The following is a 15,779-nucleotide window of genomic DNA, read 5'->3' as shown; positions in this document are numbered from 1 at the left end:
GTTTCAGTTGGACAGAATCTTGGAATCATGCAACTTGGTTGCACGATGAATGAGAAATTTCATATTTGGAAATTAGACTAATTCATTGACAAAGTGTCAAGTGAAGGACTACGAGATCGAGTACACAAAGTTGTGTGTTGATCAAAGTCCACCATAAGAGTAACAAAGATATTTGTCATGTTTTACTAAAGGTTTAGTAAATATGATTATACTTATAAGATTAAGTGTAATTCTGAATTGATTAAAAAGGTTTAAATCAATAGCAGAACGAATAAGAAAAATAAAGTAGGCAGAAATATAAGAGTTTCTCCATTCTAAGAAGAAGGGAGAGTACCTTTTACGCTTTATGATAGGTCTTAATGATTAAGAACCATATCTCAATTGATCCCCTAAGTGAGTCTTAGTACAATTGTATGTCTAAGAAGAGGAATCAAGAATTGAGGAAATGGTTAAATCAAGAAGTCAATCATACTTCGTTCCAAAACAAGTCTTAGAGTTAAGATTGTGACATTGAGTGATAAGTATTAAGAAGGTTTATAACATTCATCAAATGAGGAAAGTTGTGATGTCTTGGATAAGACAAAAACCAACTTGGACCTATTTATGAAGTGTTTTGATAAAAAATGCACTAACTCTTGAATATTTGTTTGTCAAGAAATGTTTATTGGCAAAAGAATCTTATATGTCAAGGAGTCAGTGGGAGTCTTAATGGTCTTGAAAGGATTCAAGAACAAATCAAAATAAACCTTATCGATCATCTCTAGCACACGAGTTGAGGTTTACAACCTATCGTGTTGACACTATATTGTTTCTGTGCCGTTCCAATTGAGTTAATTATGCATGTGAGCCCTATGAGTTCTCATTTGAACGCATAAAAGGCATGCTCCTTGATCAATGGAAAGTACATTGATAGGAAAGGGTGAGCTGCTTAACTACTTGGAAGACATGGTGGGCAGCTGTGTTACCATAAGGCAAGAAGTCAAGATTAAGAAAGTTCGGTCCATATGAGTTTGAATTTGTTGTAAACTTTGGTTTTGACAAATTCACATGGAGAGGAACACATACACCATTAAAATCTAAGTGTCATAAGATTCCCTCGTTCATGAAAGTGACTATGAGGAAATGCTTTCACTAAGAAAGATTTTAAGAAGATAGTGATTGTGAAATTGAATTCTCGAATTCGATTATGGTTACGGTATCCCTTTCCATGATTCGAATTGAGAGATTTGGCAATTAGTCTGAATTGTTTAGACACACATATGAGCTATCTAAAGGAAAGGTGTATAAGCTTAGATAAAGGATTATCAAAGCATTAGGTATTAGAAACATGAACTTAAGAAATTCAACAAGTATTGTTTTCTGGAAGTTAAGCCGGTTTCTGAATACATGTCAAAGCTAGTGGGAGCATAAGCGTTATGTTTATAATAATCATAATAATAGTGGGAGCATAAATGTTATGATTGTATGATTATTATGGAAAGTATTGCAAGTTAGCAATATTAATTATAGAAAACAAGAGTTATACATTGCAGAGTCGCAATAGTTGAAAAGTTGTTTTGCTATAATTAAGGGCGAGAATATTATGCTTCATTTCAAATCTAAAGGCTTAGGTTGTGGAATGTTAATAATTTAGTCAAGGAAACATAGTGTGTTCACAAATTTCGATTATGATTACGACATTCCTGTTCATAGTTCGAATTTTGAGAACGTAGCACATAAAATATTATGGCAGAAGATTGATAAAGTATCAAATCTTTATTTAAGACGTTATGCATCGTGTCCCATACGCTTCGGGTATAGGATTGATTGCAAATGCTATAATATTTGACCATTCTAAAATTTTCCGAATGTCAAGCGCATTAAGAGGGAAAAGGACAAGAATCGGTATTGACTAAGATAATTAAACAACTATCAAAGGACAATCCAAAGTTCGCCGAGGATTGGTCGCTTGTGGGTAATTGGAAGTATAGTATTGGATGGACCATATCGACATTATTATGAATAGATAAGATTCTATTGAGAATGAGTTGTCATATGGTAAGTATCGACATTATTATGAATAGATAAGATTCTTTTGTGCTATGACATTACGAAAGGATCATTGCATAAAATGTTAGAATCTAACATATTCTATAAGTGGCAAGAATTTGATATTCTTTCTCTTATGAAAAAGGATTTTGAGTTGTGAAATGAGTATGATTGGAAATGTGTTCATTTGATCTATTTCATAAAGTAAGAACCATAGGTAAACATTGTGTGCATGATAAGAGCATGGGACAAGTGTAATAATTCAAGTAAGAAGTTGATTACCCAAAATGACAAATAATGAGTAATCGATATGGTGATAAATAAAAGGTGTTTTATTTATGCTCAAAGGTTTGAGGGCATATGGGATTAGTATTATTCTTGTGTTTCACTTTGCATGTTTTAACTTCCTGAATAATTTAATTGGTTTAGAACAGTCAAATTATTCGAACGGGCCACAGTCGTTCATATGTTGGAAGTAGGTATGAATAAAGACTGTCATGAATTGGTGTGTGGATTGTCTAAAGAGTATTAGACATAAGCAAATGTTTGCTGCAACGTTCATGAGTGCTTATGAATATGATTTGAGCATTGGATTAAACCCACACTCACTTGGATCACTCCATGAATTGTATCACGAGTGATTGGTGAGACAATAACATCTTATATTCTTGAAACCGAGATGTGTGAGTTGTATCTTGCAAATCGGTCGCACATTGATAATATGTAAACGCACCAGTAACTTGGTGTTATAAAACATATTGTTGTGTGTGATTCGGTGAGTGAGTGCAAGCGAGCATTGAATCAAAATTTATCCGTTCCTTTTATCCATGGTAGGATAAAAGCGATATCTTTGGGCCCCTCGATGATTTAGTGATGACAAACATAAATGCTCGGCCGGGCTAGGGCTAATTTGATTTGTTCAATTAGTCAGTCGTCATAAATCGGAAGTCGAGAAATGGTACAGAGAGAATGATTAGAAATCATGTCTTATACGATATCTAGAATGGAGGAATATATGATCCCTTATCTAGAGGACACGCGTATCTGATAGGATCAGAGTTGACAGCGGCTTTGGAAAGCTACGATTGAAGATCAGGATCTGAAGTCATACGCAGAATAGTTATTAGATTTATCCAAGAGGGAGACTATTGGATTAGTGTCTAAGTCCATAACTATTTTGGTATGTACTTGAGCCGATGATGCATGGTCCTTTTGGGTTGCCTTCACCAAAGCAACTTGATAGGTTGAATTATGGAGAGAAAGGATTAAATATGATTTATTAATATATTATGGGAATAATATATTAAAGGAGAAATCATATTGTTTAATTAATATTAGTCAAGAGTTAATAAGAATTAAGTTTGTGACTAAAAGAGATTAATTAAACTTAAGGGACTGGAGTTGTAATTATAAGATAATTGCAATTGGGCTATGGATTGCCTTATATTATAAGGTTGGACGAATTCTATAGGGAAACCCATTGGAAATCGTCCATGGCCTTTAAAGAAAGGAGTCCATGGGTTGCTTAGGGCTTAAGCATCCAAATTAGGGTTTCCTTGTTAGATAACCCTAATAGCCTCACTATATATAGAACCCTTATGCTCCAAAAACGTGGTGAACTAATTATCTAGGGTTTCCACACATTTTTGAGAGTCTCCTTCTCTTCTCTTCTTCATCCTCTTGCTTTGTGAACCATTAGAGGAGTGACATTTGTGACTCTAAGCTTTCTAAAGTCATTACATGAAGGATTTGAGATTGTTATTGCTACATAACAATCAAAGTGTGATCTAAACCCTAATTATATGTTATATTGATTATCATATGCTAGATCTAGGGTTTATAGTCTTGGATAAATTGCATGTACAATAGAGAAACCTAGATCCAAGCATTAGGGTTTGTATGAGCTCATAGGATGTTCTTATAGCTAAAACCCATCAGAAAGGGAATATTTTAATGCTATTTTTCGGCCCTAGCAAGCTTTCTTGGGTTGATTTCGTACTTAAGAAACTTCTAAGGAGTAGATCACAAAAATTGTGTGAGTTAGTAAGAAGTTTTGATGAAATAAAGAGACTAGGTTATGGATCTAAACAATACCTTACCAATAATGATGATTCTTATGGAATAACCTCCTTGAAATGCCCTAAATCTCGAAAAATTTGAAGGAGAAATGATGGTGTTCTTGAGAGGATTTAGTAGTGAAATAAGTGTGTATGTGTGTGTGTTGATACTCTTGGCCGAGAGTAGAAGAAGAAGAGAGAGAAAGAGAGAGAGGTGAAGGGATGGATGCATGGAGATATGTTAGATTTGCATGGAAGTCCAATATGTAATAAGGAGGTGGCTAACCCTCCTTAATCCCTTAATTTCTCTCTTTTTTTCTTTCTACTTGGGCCGAGAGAGGGTAAAGGAAAAGAATGGTTTGGACCTTTTTGTGCTTGAGTCCATAATACGGGCCCAATTTGATGGTTTTTGGCCTATTGGCCCTTTTAGAGTAATTCACGGCCCAATATTCATCAAAGTATGAGTTTTATGGCCCATTAGAGCTAATTAGATTTGTTATGGCCCAATAAGGCCCATTAAAGATAAACTAGTCCATTTTAGGCTTATGAGGCCCAAAATGTTAAGTTTCTTGCAAATGGGTCCAATTAGAGCCCATATAAGAGTTCTAAGCCCAAAATAGTCAAATTGGAAGCTTATTGATCTATTAGGCCCAATAAGAAAACCCTAGTCCAAAATGGACTTAAACCGGGATTTTTAGGGTTTCCAAGCTTTTGTTGACTATTTGAATGTTTGTATAGAGTATTTGATGGAATTTTGTTGTCATTGAATAAACACCATACATTTTTTCAAATTTTAGCTACAATGTCATCCTTGTTAAGGGTTTTACAAAGCATCAGAATTCCTAGTTGTGACATCATCCTCCTGTTAGAGGGAATTTCGTCCTGAAATTCTTTTTAAAACTAGATTTGAGAACACGAGAATAGGTGAGGGTACTTCTGCTTCATCTGGTCTTCGCGTTCCCATGTGAATTCTGGTCCACGTTTCACGTTCCACCGAACTTTCACAATCGGAATGCGACTTTGCTTAGTACGCTTCACTTTTCTGTCCATGATTTCAAATGGTTCTTCGATGAACATGAGATTCTCGTTGACTTCAATTTCTTCTAATGGAATGACGAGAGTTTCGTCAGATAAGCACTTCTTTAAATTGGAAACATGGAACACGGGGTGTAGACTGCTAAGCTCAGCGGGTAGCTGCAGTCAATAAGCCACTGGACCGGTTCGGGCAAGAATCTCGAAGGGTCTAATGTACCGTGGGTTTAGTTTTCCCCGTTTCCCAAAACTAATCACCCCTTTCCAGGGAGAGACCTTTAACAACACCCGATCCCCGACTTGAAATTCCAAGGGCTTTTGCCGTTTATCAGCGTAGCTCTTCTGTCTGTCTCGTGATGCTTGCAGTCGAGCTCTGATCTGAATTATCTTCTCGGTCATTTCGCGTATGATTTTTGGTCCCGTTAATGCATTGCTTGGTGTATGTCCTCTTGTTAGCTGAGTGTCACCTACCTCAGCCCAACACAACGGTGATCTACATTTACGCCTTTACAATGCCTTGAAAGGAGCAACTTTGATGCTTGAGTGATAATTGTTGTTGTATGAGAATTCGATCAAAGGAAAGTGGGTATCTCACGACCTTCCAAAGTCTATCACAAACGCGCGAAGCATATCTTTGAGCGTTTGAATGGTTCGCTCGCTTTGACCACCCGTTTGTGGGTGGTAGGCAGTGCTCATATCAAGTTGTATTCCCATAGCCTTATGAAGCGATTGCCAGAAGCGTGAAGTAAACCTACTATCTCTATTTGAGATGTTAGATATTGGCACTCCATGGAGTCTCACAATTTCCTTGATATAGGTTCTTGTCAATCGTTCCATCTTGTATGACTCCTTTATTGGCAGGAAATGAGCGGATTTTGTCAACCTGTCAACTATTATGCATATGGTATCGAAACCATTAGTTGTCTTGGGTAGTTTGGTCACAAAGTCCATAGTAATCCTTTCCCATTTCCACTCGGGAATTACAGGTTGTTGTAATAATCTCAAGGGTTTCTGATATTCCACCTTTACTTTAGAACAAGTGAGGCACTTGCTATCATAAGTGATATGGGCTTATTTAGTCGTAGAAATCATTCATTATCTTATTAATTATTGTTGATTTTATATCATTTTATGGACAAAAGGTACTTAATTAGCTTAATATTTCAATTTCAGCAATAAAAGACATGCTCGGATGAAAAAGGAAGAGGATTGAGTGATTGGAAGCTTGGATCTTGGATTTTGAAGAAAGAAGGATGTTGCTGGACAGCTTGACCCCTCGTCAGTGTTTTGGCCATATCTCATGAACCGTAACTCCGATTGACGAGATTCAAAATGTTCTGAAAACTAGACACAATTTCGGACGACTCTCATGTTTTGAGAAAATGTTGATCACGGAAAAACTCGACGAGTTGGTCCTAAACTCGACGAGTTTATTAGAATATTCTAGATTCGAAGATGCCTTGCCGTACACGCTGTATACGCGGATTATCGAAAAAACTCGACGAGTTTTTGGTGAAAACTCGTTGAGTTGACGCTCTTTTCAGAATTTATATATAGAAACTCTTCTCATTTGAACCCTAACTTTTTGTGGAGGCTAGCTGCGACTTTTGAAGACTAGAAGGGTTCTTGGAGCTGCTATTTTCGAGATTGCAACATAAGAGACAATTTAGAAGAGATTCAAAGGCAAATAATCATTCTTCTTTTCTTAATCTTTGTTTTGAACCATGTTTGAATCATTAGATTTTGATTTTAGGTTATTACTTGCTTTAGATATGAGCTAAAAGCTTTTTACTTCTGTTTGGATATGATAATCTTATGAATATGGTTTGATTGAGTGGTTGAATTGATATTAATTTGGTTATTCATCTTGTTAAGCTTATTAAAGATCCTTATGTATTGATGATAAATGTTTTTAGTTAACAAATAAGTGATTGAGTCGCATGAATATCTTCTTGATTACCTGATTCATATAGTTTTATGAATATAAGATTGTATGCCTAGGAATAGTGAATATGAAACTAGGGTTAACTATAAAATATGTAAATCAATGTGTGAGCATGTGTGATGAACATCTATACATGAGTTGATTGAATTGAACACATTTGATTAACTATTATTGTAAGTCTTGCTCGATACGAACTAAACACTAGGAAACTTGTTAGTTTAATCAACTGGCCATTGTTTGAATTAACTTGTGTACTAAAGGATTGGTAATAATGAACATGATCCCAATCACATTAGGAATCGGTAACCATTGACATATTAATCCATTGCACTTGCCACGAAATCAACCATAGGAATAAGTGAATCAAATCTGAACAGAAGTCTCTTTTATCATTGAATCTAGTTGTCCTTTCTTGTTCTTCTTAGTTGTTAATTGTCTTTGTTTGAAAGTTAATTGATTGATTAAGTTTCTAGTCTTGCAAAACTAGAGAAACCCCCTCTTTTATTAATTGTTTTTAATTAGGTAATACTAGTACTTAATTTGATTGTTACCGTTCCCTGTGTTCGATACCCTACTTGCTTAAACTATACTATTAATCGTTAGGTTCACTGCCTTTCGTGTGTTTAATTTGTGTTTGAAGTAATAGGATTAAAACTAGTGCGTTTCACACACATCAGTAAGTGGCAATTTCGGCCTTCATGTTAGGCCACCAATAATGTTGCTTGATATCCAAGTACATTTTATCTGAACCCAGATGGATGGAGTATCGTGTCTTGTGGGCTTCATTCATGACTACTTCTCTGAATCCCCCAAGTTTAGAGATCCAAATGTGGTTCATGAAATAATATGCTCCGTCCTCCTTCATTTCAAAATTCTTTTCCATTCCACGTAACGCTTCGCCTGTTTTGTTTTCTGCCTTCATGGCATCAAACTGGGTTGCTCTAATTTGCGAGGTTAGATGGGATTGAATGGTTATTGAGAGACTCTTCACACGACGATTCAAGTATTCTTTTCAACTCAAGGCATCAGCTAGCACGTTAGCTTTACCTGGGTGGTACTTGATTTTGCACTAATAATCGTTTAGCAGTTCAACCCATCTCCGTTGCCTCATGTTTAACTCCTTTTGATTTAAAATGTGTTGGAGACTCTTGTGATTCGTGAAAATGATGCACTTTGTACCATAAAGGTAGTGCCTCCAAATCTTCAAGGCGAAGACCACAGCTCCCAATTCGAGATCATGGGTGGTATAATTGACCTCATTTGTCTTTAGTTTTCGGGACGCATAAGCTATCACCTTCCCATGCTGCATGAGTACACAACCTAAACCCTGATTCGACGCATCACAGTAAACTACGAAGTCCTCTGTTCCCTCTGGTAGTGATAGTACCGGTGCACTGCAAAGTGCTCGCTTCAGACTTCGAAATGCAACTTCTTGCTTATCTGTCCATTCAAAGGGTATGCCCTTTTGTGTAAGCATGGTAAGTGGCTTGGCTGTTTTGGAGAACTTCTGAATGAACCTCCTGTAATAGCCTGCGAGACCTAAAAATTGACGAATTTATGTGGGTGTCGTTGGGATTGCCCATCCTTTAATTGCTTTGACCTTAGAAGGATCCACATGTATCCCTTTTTGACTAACAACATGACCCAAAAAGTTCACACTATGGAGCCAAAACTCACACTTAGAGAGTTTTGCGTATAGCTTTTCGGTTCTTAGGGTTTCTAAGATTTGCTAGAGATTTCGGCCATGCTCCTCTTCGCTTCGAGAATAGACTAGACTATCGTCGATGAAAACGATAACAAAGTTGTCGAGGAATGGTCGGCATATTCGATTCATTAGGTCCATGAATTCGGCAGGGGCATTCGTTAGACCGAAGGGCATTACGACCAATTCATAATGTCCATAACGAGTTCGGAAAGCGGTTTTGGGGATATCCTCTTCCCGGACTTTGAGTTGGTGGTATTCGGATCGCAGATCTATCTTAGAGAAGTAACTTGATCCTTGGAGTTGGTCAAATAGATCGTCGATTCGCGGAAGTGGATAGAGATTTTTGATAGTGAGCTTATTTAGTTCCCTATAGTCAATACACATCCTAAAGGAACCGTCTTTCTTCTTAACAAAGAAAACCGGAGCTCTCCAGGGTGAGAAACTAGGTCGGATGAATCCTTTGTCCAAAAGTTCGCTGAGTTGGCTGGACAGCTCTTGCATCTCCACAGGAGCCAATCTATAGGGCGATTTGGCGATAGGTGTAGCTCCTGGCACGAGGTCAATTCGGAACTCGACTTGTCTTTCTGGGGGTATCCCCGGAAGATCTTCAGGAAAGACGTCCGGGAAATCGCAAGCCACTAGGATGTCTTGAATATTGACCTCTTCCTTGGACTTATCCACTATATGAGCCAGAAATGTCAAATCTTTCTTTCGCAGGTACTTCTGTGCCTTAATGCACGAGATAAGACGAAGGTTCATGATAGGTTTGTCTCCGTAAATAATTAGGGTTTCGTAAGTTGGGAGGTGAAGGCGAACGACCTTCTCGTGACACATAATTTTAGTGTGGTGGTGGCTTAACCAGTCCATGCCGATAATCACATCAAAACTCCTAATGGATACATGCATTAAGTTTATTTGAAAGACGTGATGGTTCAAGGTCAGGGTACATCCGATGTAGATTTCCCTAGTGGATTCTATTTTCCCATTAGCCATTTCCACCGTAAAGGTTTCATTAAGCTTCTAGGGTTGTTGTTTGAACAAGTGTTTGAATCTATTACTCACAAAGCTTCGTTCTGCCGCAGTATCAAATAGAATGCATGCATAAGTGTGGTTTAGGAGAAACGTACCGGTGACAACAGCGGGATCCTAAACCGCTTCTCCCTGACCCATGAGCACTCTCCCTGCTCCTCCATTCCCAGGGTTGTTGACGTTGGGGCAGTTTCGACGGAAAAGCCCAGTCTTTCCACATCCATAGCAGGTGTGGCTTGGTCCCGCATTGTTGCCGTTGTTGTTGTTTTTGTTGTTGTTGCGGTTGTTGTTGTTGTTGTTGTTGTTGTTGTTTCCCTGCTGTTGGTTCTGGGGAGGATAGGTCCTGCAATATTTCTCCGTGTGACCCTTTCGATTGCAACTGGTACAATGCATCTCCCTGCATTCGCCATTATGATCGAGACTGCACTTGTTGCACCTTAGGAGATTCCAGGAATACTGCCTAGGGGCACTTGGGGTAGCTGAGACTGGAGCATGTGGTGTGGAGAGAACTTGGGTGGTTGCAACATTGACTGTCACTGTTTGTTTCTTCTTTGATTACTCTGAGCCTTGTCGCCCCTTTCTCTTGTTATTCTTTCCTTTCTTGTTGTCACTCTCCTTCTTGCCTTCAGTTTCCCCTAACTTCTCGCCCTTCTTGTTGTTGTGGTCGTACAGTTTCTTGGCCAACCTCTTGGCACTGTTGAAGGTTTCTGGATTTGCAGCTATCACATTTCCTTGAATTGGGGGGGGGGGGTTAATCCCCAGATGAATCGATCGATTTTCTTTCCCTCTGAAGTAATCATGGCAGGGCACAACAGTGACAGTTCGCTAAACCTTGATATATATGCATCAATGTCAGAGTTTTGGACGGTGAGATTCCATAACACTTGCTCCATTTTCTGGATTTTGCCTCGCGAGTAGTATTCAGCCATCAGCATTTCTTTCAACTCCGCCCATGACATGTAGTTGGCTACGGGGAGAGTCATGGCCTCTACGTGTCCATTCCACCAGGTGAGAGCTTGGTCAACGAATGTGCATGCGGAAAACTTCACTTTCATCTCCTCGGGGCATTCACATATCTCAAATACCGATTCCACTTTTTCAATCTATCTCTTTAGGTTTATCATTCCACCTGTGCCATTAAAGGTTCGTGGCTTGGCGTTGGTGAAATCTTTGTAAGAGCATGTTTTGGTAGGTCCTTGATTTATTCCGTTGTTCAAACTTCCAGCCCCTTGTCCGTTGCCTCCACCATTGTTCCCTTGGTGGATTTACGCCATGGCTGTGGTGACCGCAATAGATACAGCTGCTTGAAATGCAACTGAGTTGATTTCTGGTGGGGTTGGCCCAGGGTTTCCACGGGTTGGTCGTTGAGGCATCTTTCTGTCATGGAACGGAAAGATGTTGAGTGCCTAAGATTTTTGTGAGTTTGTGGTCCTATAAACTAGGTGTATTGCATGTACTTAAGTAGTTTCACATATTAACATACAATCATGGATACATAACACATAACAGATAACAACATCACAATAGAACACATATATTTTTCCACTAATAATATCCGTACTTTGATACATGAAAATTTGCTCGAAAGAGCATACATAAGTGGTGCAAGTTCGGCAGCATAATGACTCTATGAGTAGTGTAATCACTTAAACATAGAGTCGATGGTACATAGCATAGATCATGGTACTAGTAGGGTAAGGCTGGTCCTAACACTCTAAGGAGCGCCTGACGACGGCAGCGAGGTCATATACCGAAGTGTTGTGCCAACAACTGGGCCATCTCAGTCATTTATCCAATGACTTCATCTCTTTCCTGTTCAGCCTTCACCGCTCGTGCTTCCATGGCGAATAGCTGTTGCTGTAGAGCGGCAATATCAGCTTCCGGAGAGCGATTCTCTCTCGCGGAATTCTCTGGTGGGGCAGGGTGGTTCTGCTGCGTCTCTCTGGTAGGTGGTGTGACGGAATCTTTGTATGTGTCTTGTTCTTCCTCCATGTCGTCATCGGTCCCATCAAACTCGTAGTCTGTGTCCGTGTACTTGTCAGGCCCAACGCCGTGTGCTCCCCCTGATCTCCCTCGGGTTCGTCCTTGATCATTCCGTGGGCCACTAAGACCTGATGAAACTGAATGCCCTGGTGTTCCCCTTCCATGGTGACTGAGAGGAGGTATATGAATAAACTATTATTACTCCTAAGGTTTATTATTCATGTATGTTTTTTTTAAAAGGTTAAGTTGATGTGTTCTTCTGGGTAACAAGGGGGTATGTTTTTTAAGTTTACCGACCATCGTGATTTCCCCGGGGCATGTGATAGTTATACTCCGGAGAAAATGTAGTTGATCATGCTACATTCACCCCTTAACACAACTAAGAACAGTCCCGACTTAACGGAGATGCCATTATCATCTTATTTGATTTGGTATTATGTTCTTTTTCCTATATCATACAAGTAAAGGTGTTTTATCGTTGTATTTTATTTGTTTTGTTCAGGGTTGTTTTAGTCCCTCTTTGGTTTATAGTTGCATATCAATGTGTGGTTAGATATGCCAATTCACTATAAACAGAGCTCTGATACCAACCTGTCACACCCCCGAACCAGACGACGGAATCGTCCGAGGGCTCGCGTGACTCAAATTGAATATCATCACAATGAATATACATGAAACATAACATAAACTTCACCATGCATTAATACATTACAACTGACATTGTTCACATCAAGTACATTGTTTAAATATTACATATCCATAGCATAAATTGTTTGAAACTTTTCAAAGCATAACACCCTAACATACTTGGTATTACTCTTCAGCTAACATGTTACCTGAGAATTCAAGTTATTTTGAAAACGTCAACATATGGAATGTTGGTGAGTTCATAAGCAGGGTTTTTATGAAAATGTTTTGTGCAGTTTATAAAACCCAGAAAATCCGATATTTTCTGAAAAGACAATTGTTTATACTAAACTGTGAAGATCCATAGGTTTGTGCATGAATGATTTAAAAGCGTGTATAAATGAGAAGTTTTGCATTATAGTTATTGAAAAGTACAAGTGAATAGTGTTGACTTCCTCGAAAAACCCAATGTTTTCCGATAACATAATATGATTGTTTCGAATTATTATACCATCACAACAAATGATTTTGAATTCCTTTGATTACTCGTATAATATTGGATTTATTTATGTGGGTGGTTATAACCATGCATGATAATGAATAGTTAGTATGTCTTGGCATTCAAGTGAACGCCGAAATTCATCTTAAGATTTTGTCACCCTAGACGGGCCGAGTCTAACTGTAGCGAACAGCTGAGGTGTGGGGGAGTCACCCCCGTATAGATCTATACACAAACTCTGGCTCTCCCTCCAGGAGACTTTGATTATAACTACTGACTACAAACGACACTTAAAGGTGTCGCCCGTTATTACCCACTTAATCCAAACGAATTTGATTACCAATGATTAACGACATGTAATTGTTTACTTGAATTGAAGATAAGCCTAACAAACGAGGAGAAGATGATTATGAGGTCCTACTGATTACATATGTTAATTAAGACTGTTGGGTATACAAAGGATGCGCTGGCCCATTTCACATTTGACTTCTTTGGACCTTACTAGCAATGCTAATGGGCCACTGTGGCCCAATAGCAAATAAAAGCCATTGAGGGTCCCTTAAGCATGTAATTGGGTCACAGGAGGCCCAATAGACATGTGTTATTATTGTTAGGCCCAAAAGTCATGTCAATGGGTCACAAAGGCCCAATAAGCGTGATTAGAATCTTTTAAGCCCAACAATTTGAATATTTACTTGTTTTAGGTATAGTATAATTGTCGGATGTTTGAAATTGTTAAATCGCAATGGCATGAAGCTTGTCGATTGTTTATAACGATATTTGAAAATATATGTATCTTCTTCATTCTATTTTCATAAGTTATAATTTGGTATTTTTGACCAAAAGAATTGTTTAAATAATGTTTTTAACTCAAAATTTACTCTTTGGCAGTTTCAGCCCCTTTAGTAAAGAATTTTCATTTAAAGTCCAAACTTTTCGCAATTTTTACAGTTTTGGCCCAAAATCCAAAAACTTTGCATTTTTGATGCCTTTTTGGCAAAAAGGTCATTTTAATCCTTGAAATAGATTTATTTTTACCCACTATTTTGAGATATTTACCATTTTCAATCCCTTGAACTCTATCTTTTTCGCAACTTTTGGGCCTATGGGCCGAAAAGCCAAAAAATTGGCCCATCAGGCTACAAATTACATTTCTAGTCCTTTGAAGAGCATAATATTCAAAAAATCATTTATTTTAACTGTTTTGACTCTTTTGGACCTTAAGAAAACCGTGAATGACAACCTTTAACCAAACTTTTGTTTATTTGACAAATATAGCCCAAAAATGAGTTTTATGTTGTAATATGTTTATTATAACCTTAAAGGGTAATTTTTCTTGACTTGTTTAATGTAATATATCTTAGATCATTTTTATTTTCCTCCTTGAGCGATAGATCTCGATATTTCTTTCCTTTTTGTCACTTATTTACCACATAAACACATGAAATCACACAAAACATCCACACACACAAAGATCTACACTTTTTACTTGTATTCTCCCCCATAAAACTTGTGAAAACCGAAAACAGAGGGGTATGAACTCACCTTTGCTTGTTGTTTTTGATTTGAAGAAGAAAGGGAAGAGTTTGATGCTGTTTTTCGTCCCTAGCAAGCTTCTTGGGTTGATTTCGAACTTAAGAAGCTTCTAAGGAGTAGATCACAAAAATTATGTGAGTTAGGGAGAAGTTTTGATGAAATAAAGAGACTAGTTTATGGATCTAAACAATAACTTACCAATAATGATGATTCTTATGGAATAACCTCCTTGAAATGCCCTAAATCTCGAAAATTTTGAAGGAGAAATGATGGTGTGAGAGGATTTAGTAGTGAAATAAGTGTGTGTGTGTGTGTGTGTGTGTTTTGATACTCTCGGTCGAGAGTAGAAGAAGAAGAAGAGAGAGAGAGGTGAAGGGATGGATGCATGGAGACATGTGAGATTTTCATGGATGTCCAATATGTAATTAGGAGGTGGCTAACCCTCCTTAATCCCTTAATTTCTCCCATTTTTTTTTCTTTCTACTTGGGCCGAGCAAGGGGAAGGGAAAAGAATAGTTTGGGCCTTTTGTGCTTGAGTCCATAATATGGGCCCAATTTGATGGTTTTCGGCCCATTGGGCCTTTTAGAGTAATTCACGGCCCAATATTCATCAAAGTATGAGTTTTATGGCCCATTAGGGCTAATTAGATTTGTTATGGCCCAATGAGGCCCATTAAAGATAAACTAGTCCATTTTAGGCTTATGAGGCCCAAAATGTTAAGTTTCATGCAAATGGGTCCACTTAGATCCCATATAAGGGTTCTAAGACCAAAATAGTTAAATTTGAAGCTTATTGGTCCATTAGGCCCAATAAGAAAACCCTAGTCCAAAATGGACTTGAACCAGGATTTTTTGGGTTTCCAACCTTTTGTTGACTATTTGAATGTTTGTATAGAGTATTTGATGGAATTTTGTTGTCATTGAATAAACACCATACATGTTTTCAAGTTTTAGCTACAATATCATCCTTGTTAAGGGTTTTACAAAGCATCAGAATTCCTAGTTGTGACAATAGCTTACTAGTAACTTTTAGTAGTTAAATGAATGAAGGTATACCTTTGCTACCCAAAGGTATTTAACTAAATGATAGAACTTTTATACCTACATATGTATACATAATATATAACTAATACTTAAACGACATTCGGACAAATAACCGATACTCTCAGGCCACATCCAAACAAGGAAAAGGAAATAAAGTAAGTTATCAGTCCTAAGTCCTTTAAACATTACTTACATAACTATACATATATAAACATGCAGTTGACAATATCTATAAGTTTAAAAGAAGTTTTGTAAAACATTTGAAGAGTTGAATAACAAATATTGATGACTTGA

This window comes from Lactuca sativa, chromosome 8 (genome assembly GCF_002870075.4).
Source record: "Lactuca sativa cultivar Salinas chromosome 8, Lsat_Salinas_v11, whole genome shotgun sequence".
Taxonomy (NCBI): Eukaryota; Viridiplantae; Streptophyta; class Magnoliopsida; order Asterales; family Asteraceae; genus Lactuca; species Lactuca sativa.
The sequence above is the reverse complement of the archived record's forward strand: the minus strand, read 5'-3'. Positions refer to the sequence as shown.